Source organism: Hordeum vulgare, chromosome 6H, assembly GCF_904849725.1.
Source record: "Hordeum vulgare subsp. vulgare chromosome 6H, MorexV3_pseudomolecules_assembly, whole genome shotgun sequence".
Classification (NCBI taxonomy): Eukaryota; Viridiplantae; Streptophyta; class Magnoliopsida; order Poales; family Poaceae; genus Hordeum; species Hordeum vulgare.
The window spans coordinates 150,744,535-150,755,014 of record NC_058523.1 but is presented as its reverse complement, the minus strand read 5'-3'; the positions used below and the strand labels follow the sequence as shown (position 1 = coordinate 150,755,014).

Here is a 10,480-nt window from a genome sequence, read left to right as displayed (position 1 = left end):
GTGTTGCAACGGACGATAATATTAGTACAAGTCGGTCCTTGTATTTCTGTGCAACATTTTCCATATCCATATTCAATTTTGACAAATTTCTGTAAACAGGTATCCTTGAGTATCATTTTTCAATAGAAGACTCCCAAACATCGTATGGCATTGTCTTTCATTTTTTTCAAATTGTTCAGAATAATATAACTATTTTTTTAATTTCTGGAAATATAATTTAAAATTTTCAAATATACTTTTATAATGAATTCACTTTTCTATGACTAAAATTTTATTTTTTAAATTTTTTATGCATTGTTTGTGCTTGGACTGAACATAAGGAAAGTGAAGACGATCTTGCTATACAATCGTCTCTCCCAACTCCATTCCCCTAACTTTCCCTATAATTCCTTGCCAAAACATCTAATGCAATGTAGACAAAAGCTGCTATTGACGGTGATGAGCTCCGGCAACATCATTGGGTGTCCCTGTTCTCATGGCAAGTGAGTGCCTTGGTTGAACCATACGTCAGCTTATGTATGTACCTTGAGAAGGAGAGAAAGAACGCTTCAATCAATCGATCGGGCATCTTTGTTCTGATGCATGGTGGACCCACCCGTAGAAGGAACAGAAGAACCCATCATCAATTATGGATTAGTTAGCTGGAGAACAACACATGTCCATGAAAGGGTAAAAAAAGGAAAAGAAAACGCCAGCTCTTGTCTTCTTCTCGATGGGGAACAGCGGCGGCACAATTTTGCTCACTCTTGCCTAGCAGTGTCTCCCTAATCCGCATGGAAGCTTCCTGCACGACCTCCTCTGCCTCATATCGTCGTCCTCCTGTTGTCGCTCAGCAGCAAGACCACCACGACACCGCTCGCTCTCCTCCCACCGACCTCCTCTCCTTCCAGATCTCTGCAGAACGCCTCCTCCTGTCCGACTTCTCATGTTCACCGCCCGTCGCTTCACACCCCAACGCCGCCACCTTGCTGCCATCCCGGCGAGCCTCCCGACAGCCGCAGTTGGCCTCCCCATTCTCCCCCGTGTCTGGTTGTCCTCCGCCTCGCCTTCTTCCGTCACGCAAACCCTGCGCCATCAAGTGCTGACACCGGCGAACCACTTCCCTTTGGGTGATGCGGCTGGTGCTCCGATGACGGACCCAATCTTCCTCTTGTTGCTTCATTGCTTGCACTGATGACGGCGTCCGCGTCCTTTGGCGTTCGCCATAGAGAGCCCCTCCCCCCCTCCCCATTCGATTCGCTCCTGTTTGGGGCCGTGTACCTGATTGATTTGGCGAGCAGCGGACGCGTGCAGGACGAGAGGCACCAATGCAGCATTACAACCACATCTACGACACCCGTCTCCACCACATGTGCACCCTGCGCGAACTACGGGTGAAGGCGATAGTGCGCGAACTACAGGTGAAGGCGAAGGCGAACTGATTCTGTCGGACGACGTCTTGCTTTCCGGCAAAGTCAACGGATGACATTGGATGGACTTGAGGTGAACTTATGATGCAATTACTTTGGTCGAGCTTTTCATCTTATAGCAGCCAATCTTGTGTGAAATCCTGATCGGGACACTCATGACTCCGTATTGGAGTTGTTCTCGTATGTGAGTTAACAAAAAGTCCAACCATTGTAAATTAGCCCAATAAGGAAAATCATCGGACCAATAAAAAAAACTGCCCAATAGTCCAGCCATCATACGTGATCCAGCTGCCATACCTAATGCAACCGCACGTATAACCAAAACTAACAAAAAAGTGCAACCACAGGATTCGAACTCAGGTATGCAAGTTAGAAAGGCAAGGTTCGATTCGGCCTTCTTTAAACAAACAAATGACGCAGCGACTTGTGATGGAAAAACCGAATCGTTTTTTCTAGTTTATAAGTGGCATGGTGGGTAATTTATGCTAACTTTAGAGGCATTTTTAATGACGTACCACAAAAGCAATAGATGCTTTATTAATATGTAAAGATATAGATTGCAATGTCATCTACTCCCTTCGTACCTAAATATAAGTCTTTTAAGATATTTCACTAGATGTCTACATACAAAACAAAATAAGTGCATCTATACTCTAAAGTATGTCTATATACATCCGTATGTGGTCCATTAGTGAAACTCCTAGAAAGACTTATATTTAGGAACGGAGGGAGTATTTAATTTATTGAATTATAGGATGTGCGATATTTTCTTTCTCCCGTTAGGATATGTACATCGACATTCACTCAGCTGTCTATAAGCAAGTCCATATAGGATATTTAATGGGAATCGTTTCCACCCGGTGCGCCGACCGAACCGAGGCACCGGTCGTCCCCTCGCGCGCTGCCCCATGCAACATTTTTCCCACCCCGCACGTTTCGTTGGTCAATGGATGCAACATTTTTCGTCTAAATTTGTTGCAACCAGCGTCATTTTTGCTGCAAATATTTTTTTACTATATTTTGTCCCAGTATAAAAGTTGCATATACGCTTGGTTGCAACTCCAGTTCGTCGGATTTTTCATTACAATCGATGTTTTTTACTTTTGTTACAACCGTGTTAATTTTTGCTACAACCGGCATCATGTTTTCCTGCAACCGTTCACTAAAAAAGTTGCATACACGTCACGTAAATATTTGTTACAACCGGCGTTTGACTTTTGCTACCAAATACCATCAACTTCGTTTTTTTCTACAATCATGTAGATATTTTTTTTCTATAAATTTTATTTTTTGTTGCAATCGTTCAAAAAATTGCTGCATCAAATTAAAATTTTGCTGCATAGAGGAAAAAATGTTGCCTGCGGATTCAACGGTGCGGACGCGCGGGGGTTGGTGGATCGCGCGGCCAGCCCAAAGTTTGGGCCGGCGTAGATCACTCCCCATATTTAATTATGTAGAAGAGAGAGATAAAGAGAGAAAACGGCTTTCTGCAGAAATACCGACGAGCGATTGCCGTAGAAATCGCTAATTAGCAACGTCCATTTTTGCCGCTGTATGACTGGGTCATCTATAATGGCTCGTGAAAATCTCTTATTTAGTTTTGCTTAACAGCAGATCATGAATATCTAATTTTTATATTTTACAATGCTGCGGACAGTCAAGCAGACAACCTAATGTTTGGGGTGTCTATTGTATCGTCTATAACGTGATGTGGAGGAACGTATAGGCTATAGACGAATATATATATACTACTGCCCGTGCGTTGCCACGGGCTTCTGAAAATTCGTACTGGTTGCATGTCAAATTTTATATAGATAGAAATACAGCCAATAATAAACGAAAAAATAATTAGAATCTACTTAGTTTGCAATGCATTTTGATAAAAATAATAATTTGGCCCTGTACACCTGCTGCACAAAATAAAGGTGTTACACGTACATTGAACTCTTTATTGTGCACCACATTACAAATGATAATAACACTTAAATGCCTTTTTTATTCTTAAGATTGATTGTCTCACAAAGGCATGTGCATTGTTATTATTGATTAATTAAAAACAACACATTGATGATTTTTTCCTTTAAAAAAATGTTCCAAGATGTTAGAGAAACTTCACTCCAATATGCAATTGGGTGGCACACTATTACATTTATAAACTACTACATCAAAACACATCTTCTAGAACGTGCTACTCCTACCTCTCTTGTGCCAGCTGGATATATAAATATTTGATAACATTTATTGTTTTAATTTTTATTGCCATTTATTTTTATTTTTATAATAATTATTTAATTTCATATTTGGTGTATGGACTCAAAAGTATTTGGACATAAGACTCAGAAAGAAATCTATTCGATCACCAACCGGAGAGAACCCGTAATTGGACATACATTCAAACATTGACATCCAACCGAAAAGCTACCAGCATGCTTCTCCATTTTGAGACAGTCTACCTATTGAGGACCTCTTGATTAAAACCTGCAACCATTCCAAATAGCCTGCAAAACGGAGGTAAAACTCAGTAAATAATGTACACATAATAATTTTAGTTGATTTGAAAGGCTTAAATTGGAAATCAACAAATATATGCACGCTTATTTCATACTGCTATTTTAATGAGCACCAATAACCTCCTTGTCAGCACCATAATATATCATCCAAAATCATATTAAGAATTTTGGAGCAACTTTATACTCCCTCCGTTCCTAAATATAAGTCTTTCTAGAGGTTTAACTAATGGACTACATACGGATGTATATAGACATACTTTAAAGTATAGATTCATTCATTTTGCTTCGTATGTAGACACCTAATAAAATATCTTAAAAGACTTATATTTAGGTACGGAGGGAGTACTACTTATGAATATAAATAATATGATTAATGACAAACCTTGGATTGTAACAGATGAGAAAAACACTTGATGTTTCAAGGAATCACATGGTGTCAATATCGTCTACAAGCTTTCTAGAGAAAGGAGGATAGAGAGTTGTTAAGTTCAAGGAAACAGAATGGCTCACATTAGACAAAGTCTAAGTTCACCATCGTTACATGAATAAAATGGGAAACACGCTGTGAATAATGGAAATAACAAATAAGGATAGAGAGCTGCCAAGTTCATCACACTGTTTATTTGCTTACTGGAGAAATAACGCAACATTTCCTGGAAAAAATATTGACAAACGAATTCGCACCAGTTCTTAAAAAAATGGCTAGCTTGACTTGGAAGGCATTTCATAATATGTATATTTGCCTCAAAATCAGAATGGATGGTAGAATTACATAAAGAACTTTGTCGATTTCGAAGATACAACTTTTTATAAGGAACTTCATCAATGAATTCCCATAGAAAATATATATAGCGTCCGATTCTGGGAAATGTAATAGCACACCAAGCCATAATTCTAAATACCTTGGAACCTGGTGTATTATTTCTTTGAAGAAAAATGCATAGAGCAAATGAGCATGGTCCAATACAGGTTCTGCAACTTCTATTGTATGCGTGTTTTTTCAAACAATTTATCGGAAACACAAAGAAAGAAAATATGTTTTAAGTAGGTAGCAGTATGTTTTTGAAGATGTTGGCTTCCTAATATTTAAGCATACAACTGAAATTCACTAAACCTTGGGAGATGAATTGGAGGTACAGTACAAGAATGGATAAATAGATTTTATTTATATTTTCCACACCCTACACATACGACATCGAGAAGCTCGTCATAAATCAAGCTTACAACGGTGATGCCATCATCCGACTTTTCTGTCTACTTTTCTGTCTTCAGTTGTGCAGTTTTAGATGCCTCGCTGCAATTGAAGAAGGCACCAGTAGGTGAGGAATAGTCATTTTGTTTTTTGAGCAAATTTTAACATGCTTCTTCTTACCCCCTCTTTTTACATGTGAGGTAAGAAGGTAAGAGTTAATCAAACCACTAATTAATGAGATCAACTGCTGAGATCTACATTATATACTCTTACCTCTCATGACAAAAGAGGGGGTAAGAGGGAGCATCTTAAAACTATTTTTTTAACTGCTCAGAAAAGCTTAAACAGCATGCCTACTAATGATTGCACTTATGATATTCACGTACCTTTACATTAATCTCTCTTGCTGCAGCAGGAATTATTTCAGAGCCAAAATCATTTGCAGAGGGAAAACGCCATCTGACCTAACAACAGTGCATTGCTTATTAAGATCTACTTGTGATCAAGTTGTTCTATGAAAAATGCACGTTACTACAACATAAGGTAGTATCCCACAAAAATCTACAACATCAAATATTTGAAGATGAAACAACTTGTTTTTAGTACTTTCCATGTTTACTGGAACTTTGACAGTAAGTTGAATTGGCATACCTCAAAAGATTTAGAAGTATCTCTTTCTTGAATATGTATACCCCCATTGAAGCTATGTATGGTTTCTTTTCTGCTTCCTCCTTCGTTAAGCCGAGGAGAGTGGTGTCAACTTGCTGCCAAAAACAAATGGCCATGAACTTCTGTTTTATCTTATTTGAATGACATTCTCAGTTTTGTACTAACTGATAAGCTGTGCACTTGGCCATCTAGAATGTTACTCTCAAGTGTGGACTGGAGAGGTGAGTGGCACGAAGAAATCAATACAACTTACCATTGCTTACAAGTCAGCTCCTCTCGTTTTTTTCACTAAATGAAAGAACTCTTCCTGTGTCGTCTATCTTCATTAGACCAAAATCAGACGCCCGACTAACATTGAAAACGAAATTATTCATTTTTAATCCGCAAGACATAAACTAACAGAATGTTAAATCGAAGAGTTCATTATATGCTAAAAATCAAACATTTTCCTTAACAAAGCAATGGCAATTCAATTTTTTTTCAAAAACTTCAAAATTTGAAGAAGAATTATAGTATTTCATCTGCATGTAGATGATGCATAGTGGAAGGCCACTTGTGACTTTATGTACATTAGCCACTGAAATAGAGAGGAAATCACCTGTCATTAATTGGCAAGCAACATATGCTGATGCCTGCGTCTCTCTGTCGATGACTCTGCATATGGAGTGGCGAGAGCAATTTAACCATGTACTTGAATAGACAAGTGTGGAAAACAGTCTTTATGCGGTAAATTACCTGAACACAGTCCATGTAGTCCATACGGTAGAGGTGATCTCCCGAAAGAATAAGCACATCTTCTATGTCTTTAGATTTGGCATCCTGGAAAGCAAAAATAAATAAATAACTTGCAGCGTTACAAGCATGAGGTTTCCAGTAGAGGAACCCAAAGCACAGCTCAACCCAGTTTCTTGATTCTGTAATTACATCAGTGAACATTTTTCTACCTACCACGTGCACACTCCCTGCACCACGATTCATCATCTGTAGCGATGAAAGAAAAATGTATATCATTCACACACACGGAGAGCAAACGTACATTGAAAAGCCAAGCGAATTGCCGAACCACGTCGGCGGTACCCTGAAACCACCTCTGTCCCTCCGATCCCAGGCCTCTGAGTTGCTGCTAGAACCTGAAAAAAGAAAACAATCAGTTCCCACTCTGTTATCCATGTTTCAAATAATCAAAGCAAGACCCGAAGATTCCTTGAAGCAGTGCGTCTGCCATCCATAATAAATTATCTCCTAATAAGTAGTATAAGCAGTCTGAATTGAACTGCAGGATTTGGCACCTCGACGAAACCGTCTCCGAAGCCGACGCCATTGCTGAATTTGTAGGCCCTGGAGAGGTGGCGGTTGAGGGAGGCGGAGTTGAACTGGATGAGGACGTACACCTTGTTGATCCCGCTGTTGATGCATTTGCTCATGGGCACGTCGATGAGCCTGTACGCGCCGCCTATCGGCACCTGCGACGGGTGGCACTGTCGACGAGTCAGTCCAATGCCTATCAAACAATCTAATCTACTCGCATTTGCCGAATCATGGAAAGAGGAATGGTGGTAAGTGGTATCTCACGGTCGGCTTGGCCCTGCGCTTGGTGAGAGGGAAGAGCCTGGTCCCGGCGCCGCCGCCGAGGATGACCGCCACCACCGTCCTCGGGTTCCTCGTCTCCACATCCTCGTCCGCCGACTGCACGACAAAGAGTCATTAACTGCATGACCAGAGCTAGCCGATGACTAGGAGACCGAGAGGGACGGGGCACGTGTGTCACTTACGGCGGCGGACTCTGTGGTCGCGACGGACACGCGCACCAAGGGGTGTCACTGGCGGTGGCCTTGGAGCGGCCGGACGCGCGCGCATCCGAGGAGTAGGGACGACGGCCGAGGAGGAGATGGGGGTGGGGGCGGCGGAGTAGGAGATGGGGGTGACGACGGCGGCGGATGGAACCCTAGCCCAGGGTCGGGACTCGGAGGAAGAGATGGAGGGGAGGGGGCACGGGCGGGTGGGATGCAAGGGGATCGCTCCTTGTTGGGATGATGACGAAAAAAACCCAGTGACGATAATTAACCAGGTGGCGGTGGACGAAAAAAGACCGGTGAGATCCGGCTACGAACTGCCCTTTTAGGAGTAGAGATAGGACTCTCTCTCTCTCCCCCTCCCTCCCTCCCTCTTTCTCTCTCCCTCTCCCCTCCCTCCCTCTTTCTCTCTCACTCTCTCTCCCTCCCTCTACCCTCCCTCCCTCCCTCCCTGTTCCGTGTGCTAAAAACACGTTTGCATAATCCCGCAAAAAAAGAACACGTTTGCATAATTGTGCAACAGGGAAAAAAAGTTTAACACGTTACCTCTGAAGTTATGTACCACTTGTTGTACGGATCTCAATGAGGCTGAGAATCAGAATTGACGCGGCCATACAGCAGCCCATGGCTGATATTTACTTGATGTAGGGACAAAAGTATCTCATCTACACGAACAAAAGCATCATCATCGGTTTTCATAACATACTTGGCTGAAAGCACGTTTATCTGCATGAGAAAAGTGATGTCAGAAAATGCAGACTGCAGGCAGAATTCCCAGGGTTCCACTGTACTCCTAAATAAAGAAATACCCGCGAGGAAATTAAAGAAATTCTACCGAAAAGTAGATGGTCTTCCAAAGAATCAAGCTGTAATAATCAACAAATGGCATCAATTGGATGTCTCCATATGTCCGTGCTTCGTTCCAGAGCTCCTCATTCACCACCTCATTTTTATGCTTTTATCAAAGAAGCCAAAGGGGTACATTAGTATTGACCATGAAGTGAAGAGCGGTAATTCTAGTAGTATATAAAGACCAAAACGACCTAACAGAAAAACAAAACATACATATATGAAATGAAGAAAGAGTCAAATTTGAAAGGTTGCAGTTGCAACCGGTGCAACAGACATACACATTCACTGGATAAATTTTAAAGAAACATTGTGAACCTTTAAAACAAACTAAATTTATTACATGATAACAATTACTGAAATAAAATAAAACACTAAAATTGTCAAAGATCATTGGTAAATTATTTGTAGTAAGTAAGTTAGTAACGGATAGTATTAAATCAGACACAAAAATAATTGGAAATAACAATGAATATTTGAAATTCTAATTGCATCACTGCGGAGGTAGCGAGAACTGAGAATCATACCTAACAATTTTTTTCTCAAACCACGTATGTACCAACACCTTCAAGGACCAGCAGATTAGCGCCGCTATGCAAAGAGACGGGTCCAGCACCTCCGCTTGTGCTCCCAACCCCATCTCCAGCGGGGTCCCTTCCGATCGGGGGCCTCCACATCGACGCCCTGCACAAGTAGTGCACACACGCCTGTCCCCGCCACGACATGCAACAGCATCAACCCGTGGGAGGCGGCGTCGGGTCTCCACATTCCGTGCAGCTCGAGCAGCCCACACAAAACTCGAGCGAAATACCTGTGCATTGCCACATGGCGATGAATATAGTATGGGTTTATTAGCGAATATATTTAATCAAATGCGCCGAATACAACATATGTTCAGTTCCCCACATCCAATATATACATTAGTAATCTCACCCAACATTTAAACATAAATAAGTGTAATAAACAGAAGGTCGTATTTTTTTTGTCCTAGGTGTAAAGATCGTGGGCAATGTTTCGTACCGAGTCTTGCCACTTTTGTCTATTTTTGTGGTTACTCTCGTAATCATAGACATTCTAATTTTTTTGGAAAAGTCAGGATGGTTGTGCAATTATGCATGCCAAGAGAAAACTGATCAAGTGCCATAAGCCAATGAACCTATGCAAAGATAAAACTTAGAACGTGCCTTGCAATGAACTTATTTACCTTTCACATGTGCAAACGCACGGGTAATAAACTAATAAATAATCTCATATATATGCACCCTTTCTTCTGCCCACATCATGGTCGCCCCCAAGCTCCTCACCACGTTTGCCTTCCTCATGCATGTTGCTTAGTTTGGGCTTCACCTATGGCAATATTTAAAATAAAACATTGATCTGCAATAGATAAGCTTGATTCTTCACCATAGAGAATAATTTGAAAGTATTAGAAAAGACGATTACCACATAATTTTGCATGACATAATGATGTGAGCATTAAAAACATTGAATAGAGTCAAACAAGAGAGCTGGTTAATTCAGTAAACTCTCCCATTTCATCAAATGATCTAGTATGTCATAAGACCAAGCAGAATGGCATTTCCAGGAATATAATGATTACTTATATAATCCGTACACAATATAATTGATTGACTTGTTCATCCACAACTTGATCAGTAAGCACCATTATATAATCATGTGAACTGCAATAAGCGAAACACTGCCGAATCAAGTTAAATTGGGGGAGGAGCGAAACCACTGAAAATGTATGAAAATAGACTTCCATTGTGACCCTTATTTTTTCCAAATTACAGAAATGAAATCCCAAGTTATGGAGAAGAAACAACACAAAACAAAGGTAGCTAGCTCAAAAGTGAAGCAACATTTAATATGTGCATGTACACGCAACATGAAGTAAACTGCAACTTTTTCTCTAGATATTTTCCTATTAATGAGACCATCTAGCCAGCAGTAACAAATCCAAAAGGAAGTGGGTGCGTCATGTGTGTGTTTCTGGGAGGAGTTTGTGAGATCACATTCTGGCCTAATAATTCCAATTTCTTGAAAACAAGATCCGTG

The 10,480-nt window shown here is 40.9% G+C and overlaps 1 pseudogene across 1 annotated transcript; it reads right to left on the bottom strand.

Moving 5' to 3' along the window:
- Window positions 1-3,459: 3,459 nt before the first annotated feature.
- On the bottom strand, window positions 3,460-9,062 carry LOC123405238 (annotated as a pseudogene). Its single transcript, XR_006611953.1, has 12 exons — window positions 8,982-9,062; window positions 8,409-8,528; window positions 8,213-8,299; window positions 7,353-7,466; window positions 7,070-7,243; window positions 6,817-6,910; window positions 6,516-6,599; window positions 6,379-6,434; window positions 6,034-6,128; window positions 5,763-5,875; window positions 5,498-5,570; window positions 3,460-3,907 (listed from the first exon to the last, which is right to left on the bottom strand). The product of XR_006611953.1 is annotated as a glucose-1-phosphate adenylyltransferase large subunit 1, chloroplastic/amyloplastic-like (transcript).
- Between the last annotated feature and the right edge of the window lie 1,418 nt (window positions 9,063-10,480).